Below are 19,453 nucleotides of genomic sequence, written 5' to 3' on the forward strand. Positions count from 1 at the left end.
ACTCCCCATAATAGAAAAGGAGAGGGGCAACGAACCGTTACCCCCACACCATTCTTGCAGTTGTCATCTTTTGCCTTCATCTCCCTTGCGCACTGGGAGCCTTCTCTCCAGCCCTCAGCGCACCTTGTTTCTAATCTCCTCTAGCGCACTTCCCACCCCCAAAAATGCCAAGGGTAGGAAGCAGCCGTCAAGATGCGTTGAGCGCCAGCAGCGTCTTGCCGAGGTCCCACCTCATGAACGAGGAGGGGGCGGAGAAGGTCCGGAAGCTGATGGTCCCCGCTGGCCAGCAAGGAGCGTCGGTGGTGACGCCGGCCAGCTATCCGCCCGCTCCGCGCAGGCCCGGGCAGATCGTGATCTTTGTCTCCTTCATTGCAGCCGGCCCGGTGCTGCCGTTTTCGGCGTTTCTTCTGCAAGTGCTGGACACCTTCGGCGTCCAGTTGGCCCATCTAAGTCCAAACTCAGTGGTCATCCTTCTTCGCCTACCTCTGCAAGATGTTCGTGGGGGTGCCGCCGTCGGTCGCGCTCTTTTGGCATTTCTTCATCCTTCGAGCGGCCGGGAAGAAGAAGGGGTCGGACGAGGTAGAGGTCGTGGGCTGCTGCAACTTCCGCATGCGGGAGGGACTCGGCAATGCCTACATCCCGCAGGTGTTGCGCGGCAAGTGGGACGATTGGCGCCGGGACTTGGTTTACATCGACGTCAGTCCCCACGACCACCTCTCGCTACCCCAATCGCTGGTGGAGCCCAACAAGCCGATCTGGGAAGCCACCCCCGCGGAGGATGCGTGCCTGCGCCCAGTGCTGAACCGCATTGAAGACCTGCGGCAGGCAGGGCTTACCTCACTCATGGTGGTCGCTGACTTCCTGCGCCGCCGTCTGGCCCCCCTGAGGGAATGTGCCCGCTTCACCTGGATGTACACCGGGCCTCGCGACTTGACGAGGACCTGCATAGGCGAGGACGGGGACCTCGACAAGGGGGCCCTGGCGACACTATTTAAGGTGGTGACCGGCGTCGACAACCTCGCCCGGGCGGTCCTGCCACGCAAGGAGCTGGCGCTTTGCGCAGACCCGGGCCGGGCGGCTCTGCAAGAGTCGATGCCGACCTTTGATGCCCAGGAGCTGGTTGACTGTCTGGGGCGCCGAGACCCCAGGACTCTGCACATCCCCGGGGCAGACGATAATGGAGGGCGGGGCATCGCCACCGACGACAGCAGGCTGCCGACCCGGGGCGATAAGGGGAAGCGTCCCCGGGCGTATATCCCTCAACCGTCCTCATCCTCGTCGTCGCCGTCACCTTCGCGATCCCCACGCTGAGGACCACGGCCGACGGCTGGCGGCCAAACTGGCCAATCTTCGGGAGCAGACTCCGGAGCGGACGTTGGGACCAGCTCACAACGGCCTGAGGGCCAGAGCGCTCCCCCGAAAAGGAGAGGCCGGAGCCCGGGCTAGAGCCCAGGCCGCAGGACGTAGAGTTCCGGATCCTGCAGTCCCGATGGCAGTATCGCGGGCCCAAAACCACGTGAGCCCCTTTTTCTTCGTCGAGCTCGTTCTGCCCGTGTATGTTTTGGCTGGGGGTTAACCTACTTTCGTTCCAGGCCAACCAAGGACCCTGCCGAGGCCTTCCCCTGCCCCTGAGCCGAGAGTCTCGGCCGACTCTGAGTTGAGAGCCCTGGCCAGCTCTAAGCCGAGGGCCCCGGCCAGCCCTGCCCCGAGCCCTCCAAGGGAGGAGCAACCAGCTGCAGGGGAGATTGTCGTGACAAGGGTGGCGTCAGCGCAGCTGCCGTCAGGGTCCCCAAAAGCCTCTGTTGAGAGAGCTCGCAGGGGACCCAGCCCCCGGCCATCCCCTAGCCAGGCCCCGGAACCCCTCCCCGAGGTGCTGGGAAGCGCCCGAGTGGTCATCGGGCGGCTATTGCAGCGGAGCGGGTTGAGCTCGAGAAAGAGCACGTCGCCCTAGTCGACGAAAGGGGCCAGCTGGAGGAGGTCCGCAAGTTGCTGGAGACCCACGTGGCCACGGCTCGCTCGGCCTATGAAAGGTCCATGCAGGAGCTGGCTGTGGAGCAGGAGGCACTGGAGGAGGCCTGCGACAAGGCCTTCGCCACATAGGAGAAGGCCGACCGCTTGGAGCGGCTCGCGGCGGGAGCGTGACCAAGCGTCGAGGAGGTGCGCCGGCGAGCTGGCCGCTCGCGAGGAGCAACTTGCCCAGCGCGAGCGGCAGGTTACATCACGGGAGGAGGCGGCCAGCGAGAGGGAGGTAACCGTGCGGTCTGCTCAGGCGGACCTCTGCCGCCAGAACGATGATCTTGAGTGCGGACGCACTGACCTTCTCTGCTGGGAGGAGTAGGTCGCTCTGTGTGAGACGGACGCTGACTTGGCGTCATTAGCGCTTGCCGCCCGAGAGGAGCAGGTCGCATGGCGTGAGGCGGATGCCGATTTGGTGTCGTCAGCACTCGCCGCCCAGGAGGAGCATGTCGCCAACCAGGAGGCCGACTTAACCGCCCGAGAGCAGGACATCAAGGCCCGGGCCGAGCAACTGGAGTAGACCCGGATCGAGGCGGCTGCCCGACTCGAGGAGGTACGGGCCACGAAGGGTGTCCCTGCCATCACCGCCGATAGCAGCAGTCGCGAGACTCGGCTAAAGAACACCGAGGAGGAGCTTGATACCGTCCTTCAAGAGTGAACGAATGTGAAGCTGATGATGCAGGATATCCTTCAGCGGGCGCGGGACTCCGTGGAGGCAGCTGGGCTCGGGTGTGTGTCTGTTGGTTCCCAGGGGCTGGAAACAGAAACAATAGGCCATTTCGCCCTGGGGTTCTTCGAGATTGCCCGACGCCTCAAGGCTCTCCTTGCCGCTGTCTAGGAGCTGGCGACCCAAGAGGGGCGTGCGCTGGCCCAAAGTGTGGCCGAGCACGTTCTCGTCTGCTATCGCAGCCGAGACCCTGCCTTCCCGTTGGAGCCAGCTCGACAGGGTGTGGTTGAGGCAGAGGAAGCCACCGCCCGAGCGACCGTCCGTGACGTCGCGACCGAGATGACGGAATCTTTTGTGCGGGAGCCTGGCCCAAGCAGTGATAGCAGCAGTGAAGCGTGCCCTCCTCCTTAGCCTATAAAAACTTAGGGTTTTGTTCTTTTTGAATGTTGTAAATATGAGAGTTATTCCCTCTTAAATGGCTCCTTCCAGTGTAATAGAAGCCATCCTTGAAATCGAACTCCATTCTGTGCTTGTTCTTAATGTTGTTTGTTCTGATGTCCCGGGAGGTAGTAGCCAGGCCCAGCACCGGTAGTTCACCCTTGGGGACAAGGTTGCCCCAGCCACCCGTGTTCGAGCAGCGAGACCACCTAAGCGTCCAGCACCCGAGCCCTCGCGAGTGCACGGCTGCTGAGTCAAAGAGACGCATACAGACACAAACTTCTTTGCTCGGGAAACAAGTCCACCTGGCACAGTACACGCCACGACCAATGAATGCTTTTCGCCCTGCGACCTCTCAAACAAATAGGCCGGAGACGCGCGCAGGCGGAAATGCAACCAAGAGTCCCCACGGTTCGGTGGTATTCATGATAGGACTGACCAGGTCGAGCACCGACAGCCCGCCCCTGGGGTCTAGGCGGTCCCGACCACTCATGTTCGAGCGGTAGGATTACCCGAGAACCCGAGAGGCTCGGTAGTGCTCAGGGTACTGCCAAGCTGGCCGGGCACCACTGCCACCATAAAGGACCTAGGTCAGCCATTGCCGCCTGTACGGTACACCGACTACTGTTTGTTTTTGTCGTTCCAGAAAAGTGAACACGAGGGCGGGGTTTTGCGGGCGAGGAGATTGCCTCGCCGAACAGATTAACATACGAGGGTCCCGAGGTTAACTCAAGAACAATAGTTTATTGCGTATGTATGAAAGGAAATTCATATGACTTCAGTGACTCACCGAGTCGGCGTCAGCCTTCCAGCCGACCGGGCTAGGAAAGAGTAGATGTTTTGAGCTCGGAGCACCCAGGAACATGGGTACCCTTGTGTAGAGTGCTTAAGCCCCTAGGACATCCTTTTCGCACCCGAGCACTGGAAATCCGGTAATGGAACCAGGGGCTAGGCAATCCCGACCACTCATATCTGAGCAGTAGGATTACCCAAAGACCCCAGAGGCTTGGCAGTGCCCTGGGCACTGAGGCCCTTGTGGTCAGGCTGCTTGGTTCTCGAGCATTTATCTGTAAGCTTAAAATAGGCAAAGATTCTTTGCTTGGTGCTCTCTGTTAGTGCGGTACTTATTATAGCCTGCTCTCATTTTTGACCCGAGACCTCTCGAATGCCCGGACCGGCGGAGTGTACAGACAGAGACATGACCAAGAGGTCCAAAGGTTCGGTGGTGCCCGAGGTAGGACTGACCAGGCCGAGCACCAACAGCCCGCCCCTGGGGTCCAGGCGGTCCCGACTACTCATGTTCGAGCGGTAGGATTACCTGAGAACCCCAGAGGCTCGGTAGTGCTCAGGGTACTGCCATGCAGCCGAGCACCACAGCCTACCACGACAGACTTAAGTCAGCATTCATTGTCCGTGGGGCATACCAACCAGGATCCATTTTTATCAGCGGGAAAAATGAGAGAGTGTGTTTTTCTCGCACAAATTGAGCATCTCACCTAGCATATTAAACATATGGATTCCTGAGGAAAAAACTCGGAATAACAGTAATATGGGCGTATATTGATGATTTATACATAAGTGAAGAAAATAAATAACAAGTGCTAACTTACATGGTTGGTGGCAGCCCTCGACCAATTTGGGTAGGGGGAAGACCCCTACCCTAGTTGGCCCGAGCACAAACATGCCCACCTAGGGATAAAACTTGCGCAGATGCTCGATGTTCTACGTGTTTGGGAGAGGCTGCCCATCCTTTGTGGCCAGCCGGAACAAGCCTTGCCGCGGGGCACTGGTCACGATGAAGGGGCCTTCCCACATGGGGGAGAGTTAATTCTTTCCTTTGCACGTCTGAGCGCGTCGGAGAACTAGATCCCCAACCTCGAGTGACTGGGCCCGGACATGACGCTGATGGTAGCGCCTCAGGCTCTACTGATATTTGGCGGCTCGGACGGCGGCTCGTCGCCGATGCTCCTTCAAGTGCTCAATGTTGTCGCATCTTCGTTGTTCCTGTTTGCCTTCTGAGTAGGTATTCACCCGAGGGGAGCCGAGCGTGAGCTCGAAGGGGAGGACCACCTCGGCGTCGTAGATGAGGAAGAAAGGCGTCTCCCCGGTGGCCCGACTTATCGTGGTCCGGTTGAACCATAACACAACGGGTAGTTCGTCGATCCACCCTTTCCCATGCTTTGCCAGCATGTCGTAGGTCCGGGTTTTGAGCCCCTTCAGAATCTCGGCATTGGCGCGCTCGACTTGCCCGTTGCTCTGAGGATGAGCGACAGAGGTGAAGCAAAGCTTGATCCCGAGGTCCTCGCAGTATTCTCCGGACAGAGCACTTGTGAACTGGGTGCCATTATCGGTGATAATCCTGTTCGGGACTCCGAAGTGACTTGTAATACCGCGGATGAATTGGATCACCGTGTTCTTGGTAACCTTGGCGACTGGGACCGCCTCCGTCCACTTGGTGAATTTGTCGATGGCGACGTAAAGGTACTCATAGCCCCCGATTGCTCAGGGGAATGGACCCAAGATGTTCAGCCCCCAGACCGTGAAGGGCCAAGATAGGGGGATGGTATGAAGAACCTGAGCTGGCTGGTGAATCTGCTTTGCATGGAACAGGCACGCCCTACAGTGCCGAACCAGCTCGAAAGCATCCTGGAGGGCTGTTGTCTAGTAGAAGCCTTGCCGAAAGGCCTTCCCGACCAGCGTGCGGAACGATGCATCGCCACCGCACTCGCCCTCGTGGATCTCAGTGAGGAGCTCACTGCCTTCTGCCCGGGTGATGTATTTCAGGAGTATACCGTTCGTGCCGCGCCGGTAGAGATCCCCATCTACTATAGCATAGCGTTTGGACTGCCGTGCAATCCTCTCTGCAGAGTCATCATCCCCGGGAAGGATATTTTCTTTCAAGTACCCTCGGATCTCGTCGATCCACGAGGATTCTTGAGAACTACCGGCGAGTGCAGCACACTCGCCGGGCGGCAACACCCTGACGGGACCTCCCACTGAGGGTGCGGCCTGGGTCCCCCCAACTGAGCTCGAGGGTTCCCCTTCATCTTGGTCGGTAGGCAGAACGGATGTCCCTGTGAGCCTTTCTTCAAAGGTTCCGGCTAGGACGAGCGCCCAGGTGGAGGCCAGGCGGGAGAGGTCATCGGCCAGAGCGTTGTCGCGGTGAGGTATATGTCGTAGCTCCAGGCCGTCGAAGTGCAGCTCCAGCCTCCTGACTTCCGGCACGTACGTCGCCATCTGCGGATTTGCGCACTGGTATTCCTTGGATACTTGGTTGACCACCAGTTGGGAGTCACCCTTGACAAGCAGCTGCCGGATCCCAAGACCCACTGCTGCTCGGAGGCCAGCGATGAGGTCCTCGTATTCTACCATAATGTTTGTCGCTCGGAAGTGCAGCTGCACGACATACTAGAGTACTTCACCCGTTGGAGAGGTAAGCACCACTCCAGCCCCCGCGCCTTTCAGCGTGAGGGAGCTGTCAAAGTGCATGACCCAGTACTCGGGCCCGTCTTGCCTGGGGTATGCGGACAACTCTTCATTATCGATCTCGGGGACCGGCGTCCACTCTGCCACGAAGTCGGACAGAGCCTGGCTTTTGATCACTTGGCGGCTGACGAAGTGCAGATCGAATTCTGCGAGCTCGACCGCCCACTTGACGATACGCCCAGTGCCTTCTCGGTTCTGCAGGATCGACCCCAGTGGGTATGTGATCACCACCGAGACCTTGTGCGCCTGGAAGTAGTGATGCAGCTTCCTGGAAGCAATGAGCACTGCATAAAGCATCTTTTGGGCTTGGGGGTATCTTGTCTTGGCGTCTCGGAGGATTTCACTGACGAAGTACACCGGTCGCTGTATCCGGCGGGCCCCGACTGCGGCCTAACCCGAGGGCTTGTCACATCCCCCGAGCTCGACACAGTGGTCGGGGTCGGCCGAGGTCTCGGGCCCGACTCCCTGAGCGGGAGGGGCCACGAGACCTGTAGGCTGCTGGGGGCGGCCGGGAGCTCGGATCCAGCACCTTGCCCCAATCACTCGTCATGCTCCACCACCAGTACCATGCTTACAACCTGAGGATTGGCCGAAATGTAGAGCAATAAAGGTTTGCCCTTGGTGCGGGCCACCAGTACGGGCGGTAAACTTCTTCAAGTCTTGGAAGGCCTGCTCGGCCACTGGTGTCCAGTCGAAACGACCGGTCTTCTTCAGCAATTTGAAGAGTGGGAGCCCTTGCTCCCCGAGCTTGGAGATGAAGTGCCCCAGGGCCGCCATGCACCCAGCGAGGCGCTGGACCTCTTTGAGTCGAGCCGGGGGACGCATCTACTCGATGGCCCGGATCTTCTCGGGGTTGGTCTCTATTCCCTGGCTGGAAACCAAGAAGCCGAGGAGCTTGCCGGCGGGTCCCCGAAGACTCACTTCTCGGGATTGAGCTTCAAGCGGGTGGTGCGGAGACTATTGAAAGTCTCGATCAAATCTTCCAGCAGGGTGGCCCGTCCTCGGGACTTGACCACGATGTCGTCGACATAAGCTTCGACGTTGCGACCAACCTGCGTGTTAAGGGTAATGCGCACGGCCTGCTGGAATGAAGATCCAGCATTGCACAAACTAAAAGGCATTGACACATAGCAGTAAGTCCCCACCAGGGAAATAAAAGATGTTTTTTCTTCGTCCTGCCTGGCCATGCGAATTTGGTGATAACCCGAATTTGTATCTAGAAAACACAAAAGATCGCACCCCGCGGTGGAATCGACAAAGGAAAAGGATCTTTTGGGCAAGCCACTCTGGGTGGAGAACTTCTCAGATGAAGCCGGCGTCGACGAGCTTGTCAACATGCTCCCGGATGAACTCCTGACGCTTGGGCGCCTACCGGCGGATCTTCTGCCTCACCGGTCGTGTGTCTGGGCGCACAACAAGGTTGTGCTCAATCACCTCCCTAGGGATCCCCACCTCCCTAAGGATCCCGGGCATATCTGATGGCTGCCATGCAAACACGTCAGCGTTAGCCCGGAGGAAGGCGACGAGCATGCTTTCCTATTTGTCGCCGAGGTCACCACCGATTCGGATGACCTGGGACAAGTCTTCGCCCACCACGACCTCCTTTGTGGGGATGGAGGCGTAGGCGGCGAGTCGGGGTTTGGATGAAGAGGGTCCTGGGCCCACTGGGTGTCCTTCGACCTCGATTGGAGCGGAGACCAAGGCCGAGCATAGCTTCTCGGTGCAGGAGACAGTGCTGCCGGTTTCAGCGGGCACGGAGATGAGTCCGGCAGGGCCTGGCATCTTGACTGTGAGGTAGGCGTAGTGTGTCGCCACCACAAACCTGGCGAGCGCCCGAGGATTATGTTGTAGGGGAGAGGGACCTCCGTGACATCGAAGACGACGTTCTCCGTCCGGAAGTTGTCCCAGCTCCCGAAAGTGGCGGGCAGCTCGACCTACCCGAGGGGCAGCGTGTGTCCCGGTGTCACCCTATAAAAGGGGAGGGACGGCTTTAGGCGCTTCGAAGGCACCTGCAGCTTCTTGAATGCCTCCTGGGACAGGAGGTTCAGGCCTGCACCCCCACCGATCAGCACTCGACTGACCTTCACATTGCAGATGGTGGGGGACACTACCAGAGGCAGTCTCCCACCCCTGCAGTACTCACGAGATGGTCTGCCTAACTGAAGGTGATCGGGGTCTCCGACCACTTGAGGGGCCTCGCGGCCGCAGCGCCTGGGGTTGCCGAGCACACCTCACGCCGCATTGTCTTAACACAGCGACGAGAGGAGGGCATGTACACGCCTCCGTCGATGAAGGCAACGGTGTGCTCGGGCTTTTGAAACCTGAGCTCTTGGTTTTCGGGGGTGGCTTTGTCATCGCCACCCCTGCGGCGCTCCTCGTGCTCCTTCTGGCGCTGCTCCACGGGACCCTTGACTGATCGGCACTCAGTGAGGTCGTGCCAGTCGATTTGGTGGATTTCACACCATTTTCCCGGCTTGGGCCTCGTGGGAGTGGGCTTTTTGTCAACAGCCGCCGGGCGTGCCGGCCTGCGGGCAGCGCCTTCTGCCGGCAGGACGGGGGTAGCGTCGCGCTTCTTCCTCTTTTTCTTTTCCCACTTGTCGAAGCGGGAAGGACCTGCTTTGCCGGGTGCGGGTTGCTCGGGGTGCGAAACGTGCCACGCCCGAGCTTCCACCGCCTTGGCGCACTTGTCGGCCAATGTGAAGAGCTCCGCAGTGGTCTCGACCTCGTGCGTACCTAGCTTCTCAAGCATCCGCTCGTCGCGGACGCCCTGCCGGAAGGCAACAATGATGGCGTGGGGGGTGATATGTGGAATAGTGTTGCAGACCTGGCTGAAACGCTGTATGAATCGCCTCAACGTTTCCCCTCCTGTTGCTTGACGGCATGGAGGTCGCACTCCAAGCCGGGGCCCGTGAAAGTGCCCTGAAAATTAGCCACAAACTGGTGGCACAGGTCATCCCAGGAGCAAATAGATCCTGGGGGTAAGTTCATAAGCCAAGAGCGGGCAGAGCCTCTCAAAGCCACGTGGAAGTAGTTGGCCATCACCTTTTCATTTCCGCCCGCTGCTTGGACGACGGTGGTGTAGATTTGGAGGAACTCGACGGGGTCGATGGACCCATCGTACTTCTCCGGTAGTTCTAGCTAGAACTTCGTGGGCTAGTTGACCCGGCGGAGCTCGGTGGTGAACGCACGGCAGCCCGTGCCGTATCCCACGGCGCCAGCCGTGCCCCTGGGGGGCGAGCGCCGACGCGCCGGGGAACCCCGACGGTCGCGGGCCGGCATAGAGGAAGCTTGGTCCTCTGCCTCAGCCTCGCGCCGGGACTCCCGGTGGTGCTCGAGAGTAACGCGCACATCCTCAACGGCCCTCCGCTCATTGAGGTGCAAGCAGAGATCCTGAGCTCCTGTTGTGACCAGGGGGCGGCACTCTGTCTAGAGCCCCTCCGGTCGGTTCTGTCTCCACCCGAAGATGGTCTGGCTCTTGTTGCACCGTGGTGGGAGGAGGCACGGGAACTTTCACCAAGTACATGCCGGTGAGCTGTTCCCACCAAGTCGACCACCTCCCGCAGCCAACGGCCCTCCGGTGTTTCCCCCGCTGCCCTGGACAGGTGGGTGCCTAAGGAGTGCTTGCGTCGCAAGCAAAGCACTCCCAAGGTTGGCGTCACCAAAGGTGAGTTTACGCCGTAGCGGCGCCCGGCGTTGTCCGGACGCCAACCTTGCGGTAGGGGCGATTGCCACTTGCTGTGGGTTTGGCAGCCCGCCCGCAGTGGCCGCGGCCCTACTGGGCCCAGCGCCATTGTCCCCGATGTAGGGAGGTATCGTACGAGCTGACTGCTATTGCTGCTGAGGAACAGCAGGAGCCGGGGCCTCCTGGGCCACGTTGTCCATTTCTTCACTCAAGTTTGAGCCAGTGCGCTGAAGACGATGTCCGCCTGCCATTTTTCCTGCAAAAAATGAGGCGGATTCAGGGATGCAACCCCCTACCTGGCGCGCCAGCTGTCAGTGGATGAACACCGCAAGCGGGGATCCTGAGGGACCCCCTTTGAGATTCGGCCGGGGGGCTGATTCTGGATCTACCTTGTACGTAGGATTAATGCGAATGTATGAGATCTAGGCAGGACAGATGATCGTCAACTAGTAGGAGTAAATGCTCAAGGGATTTTAGATAGGTTCAGGCCGCACGGATCGTAATACCCTACTCATGTGTGTCTGATGTGCTATTAATGCTCTTGGAATGCCTTTCTTTGGATCTCTGTGTTACAAGATTTTTTGTTTAAGTCTTGAGTTTCGGTTTTCATCTTGCTTGACTTCTATCAGCCTGTCCTTCTACGAAGTACCCCCCTTTTATCCTACCGGGGGAGGCTTGGCGTGCCCAAATCAAGGGCACAAGTTTCCGTAAGCCATAAATGGAAAACAACCATTATGGGACTATAGTTTGATGTTACAAGGGTTGAAAATGCGCCCTTGGACGGTCCCATCGGTCATTACGCCCCCAACTTTAGCAGGCGCAGGGGGGCCCACCGGGCAAACGCTGAATACCCCCGTATGCCCGTCCGGTCAAAGCAGATCTGACACGGTCTGACGCGGCAGGGTGGCAGGCGATACGCCTCGAGCCCAGCGACGATATCTTCAAGCCGTTTCCTTTATGGGCCCCGCAGGGTGACGTGCGATGGGACCCGTCGCATTAAATATCCCCACGCCTTCCTGCCAGGCGGTGGTAGGGACTGACGTACTTAGTACGACAGGCGTGGGGGGAGTGGTTTGATGTGACAGGCCACGCTCCCTCTTAAATGCAGCATCGGGCCTCCCACCGATTGACACCTCACCGTGGAGCCCTTGTGGGACACCGGCAAGGGGCTTCTCAGGTCCTCGGGGAACTCTAGGTACTCGGGAACCAACTGTTCTTGGCCCCGAGCACCCTCTCCCGGATTCATCTCTTCTCAGGTCCTCGGGGAACTCCGGGTACTCGGGGGCCAACTGTTCATGGTAATATTGTAATAATGATGAAAAATTTGTAAAGTCAAGTTGAGACTTGAATTATATAGTGTAGACCTCAAGTATGTTGCTAACACGTTGAAGGTAGTCACCTAAATGGTGTAGACCTCTCAGTAGTGAAGGCATAATCTGTAACTATGCAGTAGATATCATAAACCCTATCGCCTTGTGTCATGCAAATCTTGTGTTAACACTTTAAAGATAATCAACAAAATGGTGCAGAGATTATTTAATTCATACACAAATTGGGTACGCATGTTGAGGATAGTCATTATATGGTAAATATAGCGTAGATCCCGCGGTAGTACTTGGGTACTACCTTGTGTATGGTCAACATGAGATATGAATTAAGGTAATCACCTGAAAAGGTGTAAATCTTTGTTCCAAATTTGATATTGGGTACGCACGTTGAGGATAATCACTGTGTTGGATATAGTGTAGATCCGCAGTAGTACTAAGGTATTACCTTGTGTATGACTATTATGCAAAGGTTTGGAACATTATGTTTATATCAAGTGAATGAGTAATCATTTAATTTGTATTATTTAATTTTGATTGAATTAATAAGTGTTTTTGTAAGAAATAGAATTTTAATTGCAAAAACAAAGTTGTAAATATAATGGTATATTATAGGGAATGCACAAAGACAAACATATGATACATAACAAATTTTCAAATAAAACAGAATCTGAAACATCAATTTACACATAAAATAATACTGAACATAATTGCAGTTAAAAATAAGGGCTAAAATATAAATTGATAGTACTGTAATCAGCAAACATTTGATGTGGCTATAAGTACGAAGAACCCGAGGTTTGTTTTAAAAAAATAGCTAGTCAACAGGAGTTCTCGGCTTGTGGGCCGAGATAACTTGGGCTCTGGCCCATCTGGTCTTTTGGCCCAAGGCCCGTGCGGGCACCTCCCCTCCCCACGTCGTATAAGAGAGAGGAGAGGCCGGCCCACTGTGCTGCCCCACTGTGCTGCCGCCTCCGCCACATGGGCCGCCGCCACCAGAGGGCCGGCAAGCCGGAGAGGGGCCGGAGCCGAGCCAGCCGTGCGTGTGATGGTCTCCATGGACTACCATGGTGCCGCCGCCGGAGATGGGCCGGATCCGAGCCGGCGGGAATGAAGGCCGCGTCGCCGGAGATGGGAGTGGCCCGCGTCGCCGATGTCGCGCAAAGCAGCCGCGACCGCCGGGACGAAAGCCGCGCCTCCGTGGTGAGCGGCTCCTATGCGGATGCGTCACCGCGTCGCTATGGGGCTGCCGCCGGAGAGCCTCCAGCCGCCGGACATCGGTCATGTCGCGGCTATGGGTGTGTGGTGCTGAAGCAAGTGCGTTGCCGCATCGCGTTGAGCACCACCGTCGGAGATGGGGTGGTCGCCGAGGACCGCCTTGAAGCCGCACTGCTGTGAGCCGATGCTCGGAGGAGCAGTTGCAATCGGCGTGGCCGAGGCAGGAGTGGCAGGGCCGTGCACTGGAGCGGTGACACGGCAACGGCGACGAGCACGCGCACGGCGAAGGCCATGGCGGGTACAGTTCGGCAGTGGAAAGACAAGGATGATCGATGTCTCCGTCGACATGTGCAGTACGGGTAAGACCAGAGTTAGGCGAAACGGATTCGCCATGCTTACCTCTGTTGTGGAGAGGCCTTCGTGCCTCAGGCGTTGATAGACACTACCTTCGTGCGGTCGCCGGAGAGCACGCGTCTGCCGTATCTCTTCTGTGTTGGATGTGAAGCGCCGCCGTCGTGTGTCTGCGAATCGATTGATCTCGTGGCTCTCTCTTGGCGATTGTTGTCCATCGATGATTGTACTCGTGGCCGTGTGCTTCCTCTGTTGTTCGGGTGTGGCCGAGGCACGGTCTCTTTTGTTGACGCTATTGGTCGAATGAACAATCGTGTGTGCGTCTTTCCTCCGCGCTTATGCTCAGTGGAGAACTAAAGTGCGTGATAACGTTTTGTAAGTAGAGAAGTAGATCACAATAGAGAATAGGTAGAAATAAACTCTTTGTATTGATTCAATAATATATATATATATATATATATATATATATATATATATATATATATAGGTGTTATTGGAGAGATGTCTCTCTTCACCAAAGAATATGTTTCTTCGGTGAAGACACTTATTTGCTAATTAATCACTAACTGAAATCAAATTCTAACAAAACAAACCCACTAAAACCGTTGTGGCACCAAACCATCAGTAGGTTTGTCTTTGGCCAAGAGTATTATTCCCAATGAAAGTGGGAACATACATACCATTAAAATCTGATTTTATTGTAAAAATGTATTTATGATCTTCTCTTGTAGTATAGCAGAGAATCCACTGATCGGTGCGGCAATCACGGAACAAGTTTGTTACAGAACTTTACTACAGGCTGAATAACACACAGGGTATGCACGGTCAGTCAATTTTGTATTATGCTCAGTGATGATTAGCAGTATGTATGTCACGCTACGGAATGAGCTAGGACAAATTAGGGGCTGGGTTAGGGCTTGGGTTGATGGCCTACCCGATTAGATCTTTACATCGGAATGCCTAATTTACCCCTTAAATAATAATTAACTAAAATTAATCTCTACCTTTGATTTGCTTTGAAATTTGTGCACCTTTCGAAAGGAGGTGCACCGGTTCACTTCTCTTCAATATAAATTACTATATTGTTTTGTTCATTAGTTTCCTCACTTCTCTGCTCATTCTTCTGCCACAACCGACGTCAATAAGGAGAAGTATTAGGTAATTTGCTATTATGCATGTTCCAAGATCTATTTGCTTATGAATTTACTACATAATAGGATAGAACAATTAATCTTGCTCTGTGTTTTACATGATTTTGTCCATGCTGGTTTTGACTCCACTATTGTAGCACAGTCTTTTCGTGCTTTCCTGTTGTCTGAACCGAGCAATCTAAATGCATCTGGTAATATACTGTACTTATTCATTTCAATACCATCATATCTCATTCCTTTAACCGAAACTGATGTCTATATTGCACACGATGGACCTCTGCAATCTACGCCCTTACAAACCTGTTGTTGTGCTATTCCTCTTGCCGTAAAGAAATGTAGGAAACTGATACTTGCGTCCACTTTCAGAAGAAAACAAACTGACATACGAACATAATTTGGTAGGTTCATCCATGAGACCTGTACTACATTACAATTCCATAAAAGGATCTGCAGAGCTGGGACGCCGGTGGCATAATCATGCACTGGGTAGAAACACTTGCGCAGCGCCTGCCTGGAGAAACGTTGCTCGGATATCATTGGATCAGGTGACCGCCGGAGGTGAACAATGGCTGACAGGAGCTCTGAAGACCAGGGCAAGTTCCTACAGCTGGCATGGTCGCACATCTTGCGCGGAGGCAAGAGCAGGATTCTTAGCGTGAACGAGCGCTCAGCTCAGTGGTTCGTGCGTTGGTCGTGTTCGGTCGGGTCGGGCGTTAGATGCCCGGCCGCGACCCTCGCGCCTGCGTACGAGCGCTGGAGCTGGAGCTCGTTGGTGGGGCGTTTCTTTCCCCCGCCCCACCCACCTGCGTTCTAGATTTGAGCGAACGCGGTGCACACCGATGAATTCCCCAGTAGGTATAGTATGTTTAGGGGCGTGCGTTTAGTGAGGATCTGTGATAGTATGTGTTTACGCGTACCTGTGATGTGAGTGAGTTATGTACGTCCTGTTTTGTACCTCTCTCTAAAAAAAAGAGCACGATTCTTAGCAGCGATTCCATTAAAGCTTCTCTCCTGCAGGGGCTCCAGCCAACACTGAAGTTACTACTGACCATCCTCAGCAAAGCCTGCAGAACAATAAGTCAGGAGATGAGACATAACAGATTTTAATCAGCACGTGAATAAATTAAGGTCATCCAATTTTGTACAACAGAAGGCCAGAGCATTTTAATGGTTTATTGAGCCATAGTAGGATTAGAAGCCATTCGATGCAGATGACAAAACATGAAGATTTATATACCCACACTTGACAAACCTGAATTGCGCCTTTGGAGACTACGTCTTCACAGCGCATATCAGAATTCCTCACTAGATTACAAGTATGCATGTAGCGTTGCCTTTGGTTTCATCCTGCTCAAAACCAAGAAGTAGTTTAGTGAGTTGAGTTCTTCATACAGAGTGTCATTATGATAAGCAGCACTGACAACCTGAAATGGCAAGAATTAATAGAGTAGCTCAATCTGTCTCAGCAATAGTAGGATCCCGGTCTCCTCTTTAAAGTTTATTAATAGAAGTTCAGAACATTAGAAGGCATTTTACAAACATACAGTAAAACATGCAAGCTTTTCCGTGTGCATTTGTCAGGATCAGAACATCTGTAGACCACAAATTGAATCACCTTATTTGCCAGAAATATTGACAACAAAGTCAATATTTCTGGCATACAATTTCAGTCTGCATTCTGCAAAGAGATAAATAATCCTCACAAGTGCAACATACAAGAAGGAGCTGTAGCGACACGTGTTGCCAATGGCACTGCAAGTTTTTGATCTTATATCAGGGTCTTCACTGGATAAAATGTTCTTCAAAAATCTGACAAGGCCAGCTTTATCATTGGGTTTATAGAAGTCCTGGGCAGAAGCACAATGTGGTAATATCAATCTGTATATCCAACAAAGCTTGGACATCACAATATAACACCTTTCCTCAACATCCAAGACAAATGCAAAAAAAGCCAAGATATGACAAACTTTTGACATCCAGGCAAGATAAGAAATTATCATAAGGAAATCAAGCAAATCTCCTTTGCAATAGGACCCTCGAGTAGTGCTGCTACTCTACTTGGATTTAGAAGACCTTCTTTACGAAGCTGCAAAACAAGGGAGCGGTAGCCCACCATTTTGGTCACAACGGCCAAGGGCCTTGCTAGACCTTCCATGTTGATACAGTCAAGGCAACGAAGTATACAGCGAGGAAAACTAACCTGGAAAAAAGAGAGAAAATGATGGAAATGTTCACTGATAAAAAAGAAAATAGCAGAGTCAACTAATCAGACCTCTAGCAGAACTTGAATGTACTGAGGCATGTTTGGAGAACTCTGCACTCTGACAAATGGAAATGCCAAAATATCAACAACAGAGTTTATCAGTTCCCAAACTCCCCTCTTCCCACCACCGAAACCTGTCCAAGCCGCCAATGCCTTGAGGTGTATGTCAGATAACAAGTCAGTTAAAAGCTTTAATTGTTCCCTTTTGTACAAGATTTCACAGAAATCTCCACCAGGAAGGCATCGGGATAAAGCAGACTGACTTTGTCTTGGACGACAATGCTTGATATATATCTAGCTGAAAGCCTTCAGTCACATCTGTAATAAATGAAAGGAAAAATGGAGGTTATTCATTTCGACCCAACGAGATTCAATCTTTTCCACTGACAGGTTCTTACGGAAAGAACCGACTGGTGAAGATTAGAGAGAGCACGACCTTTCTTTAGCCGGTGTTTTCACATCTCACCGTAGTGCCCGGAAAGGGTCCAGAAAACTCCCAACGGTGACAATTCACTGTGGTCAACAAAAGACATCTTTCTCATCAGATTCTCTTGTTGAAAATCCATCACTAAGCAAGCGAATTAGGAGCTGTGAGATGCCGACTGAGCAGGCTTGTTCAACAGCCAATGGCCCACCCCATTTCAATCTTGTCTCCAACAGTCCAATACTTCCGTTGCGAAGGCCAAATAGATCCAGCAGACCAGCATTATGTCTACAGAGTACCTCACTTCCATCAGACAACCAAAGCTTCAGTAGCGTGTGCGGTGTTGACATATGAGGAAATAAAGCAAGGGCAGTTTCACAAAGAGCGGATCTGGTTTCCCTTCCATTTAAGCGAACAAGTGATGACAACGTGAGCATTGCAGATGCACAGTGTGGCTGCAGATAACTCTTGACTGTATCATCGACTGAAGAAAGGTGTGCAATAACTGAAAGCCAGGACCGCTGTTTATTCTGGGAACTCGTTAGTATAACTGAAGCTGAAGATCTCCCCTCTGACTTCAGACACACAGCTATTGTTGCTAATGCAAGACAGCAGTGCTCTACTAGAGCATGAGGGTTGGATAGTTCGCATTTCTGATTGCTGTTCTGCTTGGATATCTTCTTCAAATACGATTTACACAGTGACAACAACAAAAACATATCAGACAATTGTTCCATCTCCACCATATTCTACCTCATTGCCATCAGGTGGTGAATTCAATGGACCACAAATAATTGCACAGAAAGACAAGTTGACTAGACAGGCCCTTCAGATAAGCTGAAACGCAACATAGGTGCATTAAGAATCAACACAGAAGATGTGAGTTCAGTTACAAGACACTGCCACTTTGTTTCTTGCATTGGAAACCACATTACTTTTTGTTTGGCTTCAGCTAAGGATAATTTATTTCACTCTTCGTAGATCAACAAGAATGGGAGAATCACCTGAAGAACAGCATAGAGCTGATTATAAACCATTGTTCAAGAAGCGGTAAACTGCAATCTGCATTGGTCGTGAAGCCATGAATGATTTGGCAAATATCTTTATCAGATTGGTAGAGTCTGAATCTGCCATTGAACCTGGCTCTTGCATTTTACCATCAAGCTTTGAGTGAACTTGTCGCCATGAGTTAGCGAGTGGCAATGAAAAATGGTGTGCAAAAATAGACATAATGTCAACAGCATGAGCTAGATACCAAATAGCCTTCCATGCCTCACAAGCTGCAGCAGAACCTAAAATTATGTCTGAACCTGAAGCTATTAGACTCTCGCATAAGAGTTCTAGTGAAGGAAGAAAGGACCCAGTTTTACCTCCAATCCAGCCGTCACCACAGCTCCATGCCTCGGAGGCCATTCGCTTTAGCAAAGGAACTCACTGGAGCTGGATTTTGAGGTTTAAAAGCCGCCTCCCCGTCGCATCCTGACGCTGCCGCGGCCACACGAGCAGGCGGGAGGCAGGTGAGGGCGGCACGGGGAGGAGCCGAGGGCCCGGGCTGCCTCACCGCCACGCCCGCCGGCCCCCGACCAAGCCCTCCTCTCCGGGCGCGGGCCGGAGTCGCCGCCGCCGCCTCCTCTCGGGAGTAGCAGACGAGTAGGTTTATGGGCTCATGGGCCAGCTGGGCCCACCAGTGCGAAGTCACTGACGATTCCAAAGGAAGCAAACAAAGCTCGCTGACTGGTGGGAACCAGTCAGTGGGCGACGATCGTCCGGCGGAGACCACGGCCGCACCCACCGGGACGGAGGGAGGCACTCTGACAGGTGGGGTCACTTTAACTGGGTCCCACCTGCCAGAGGAAGGAACATTTCGAGTTTAAATCCGCCGTTTCGCTTCGCGCTCGTCCCTGCCTCTCTGGAGATTGCTTCTTCGGCTCGCCTCGGCCCAGCGCCCACTCCTCTGTAACCGCCTCGCCGGCGACGAGGTGATCCTCTACTGGACGGAGGTACGAACTCCCCATCCGCCGTCCCGATTTTTTGTTGTTTGGGTGATCGGGAGTGATCTGGAGTGTGGAAGCTTATCGTAGTGAACTTATTTGACCGAATCCGCGAGGTTTTGGGGAATTTGGGGTCGAATTCGCAGGGTTTCTCCACTGAATGGGCATCATTGGCCACGGATGGGCGGGGGTGGCAGGCGGGAGCACGGGGAGGCTAGCCGTGGCCTCCAATCAGTGGCTGCGGTGGGCGGTGATCGCCGCGCGTTTGGGTTAGAATTCTCACGGTTTTGGGCTGAATCCCTGAGGTTTTTCTGTTGATTGGGCGGGGTGAGCCACGAGTGAGCGGGTCGGCATGCGGGAGCACTGCACGGGGAATGGTGGCCACGGCGGGTGGTGATTGATCGCCGCGCCTTGGACGCGCTGGTGGGGCTGGAAGGCGGC

At 54.0% G+C, this 19,453-nt stretch overlaps 1 pseudogene; it reads right to left on the reverse strand.

Annotated features, from left to right (window-relative positions):
- Positions 1 to 13,946: 13,946 nt before the first annotated feature.
- LOC133886290 (serine/threonine-protein kinase TIO-like) lies at positions 13,947 to 18,650 on the reverse strand (annotated as a pseudogene).
- Between the last annotated feature and the right edge of the window lie 803 nt (positions 18,651 to 19,453).

Source organism: Phragmites australis, chromosome 12, assembly GCF_958298935.1.
Source record: "Phragmites australis chromosome 12, lpPhrAust1.1, whole genome shotgun sequence".
Lineage (NCBI taxonomy): Eukaryota > Viridiplantae > Streptophyta > Magnoliopsida > Poales > Poaceae > Phragmites > Phragmites australis.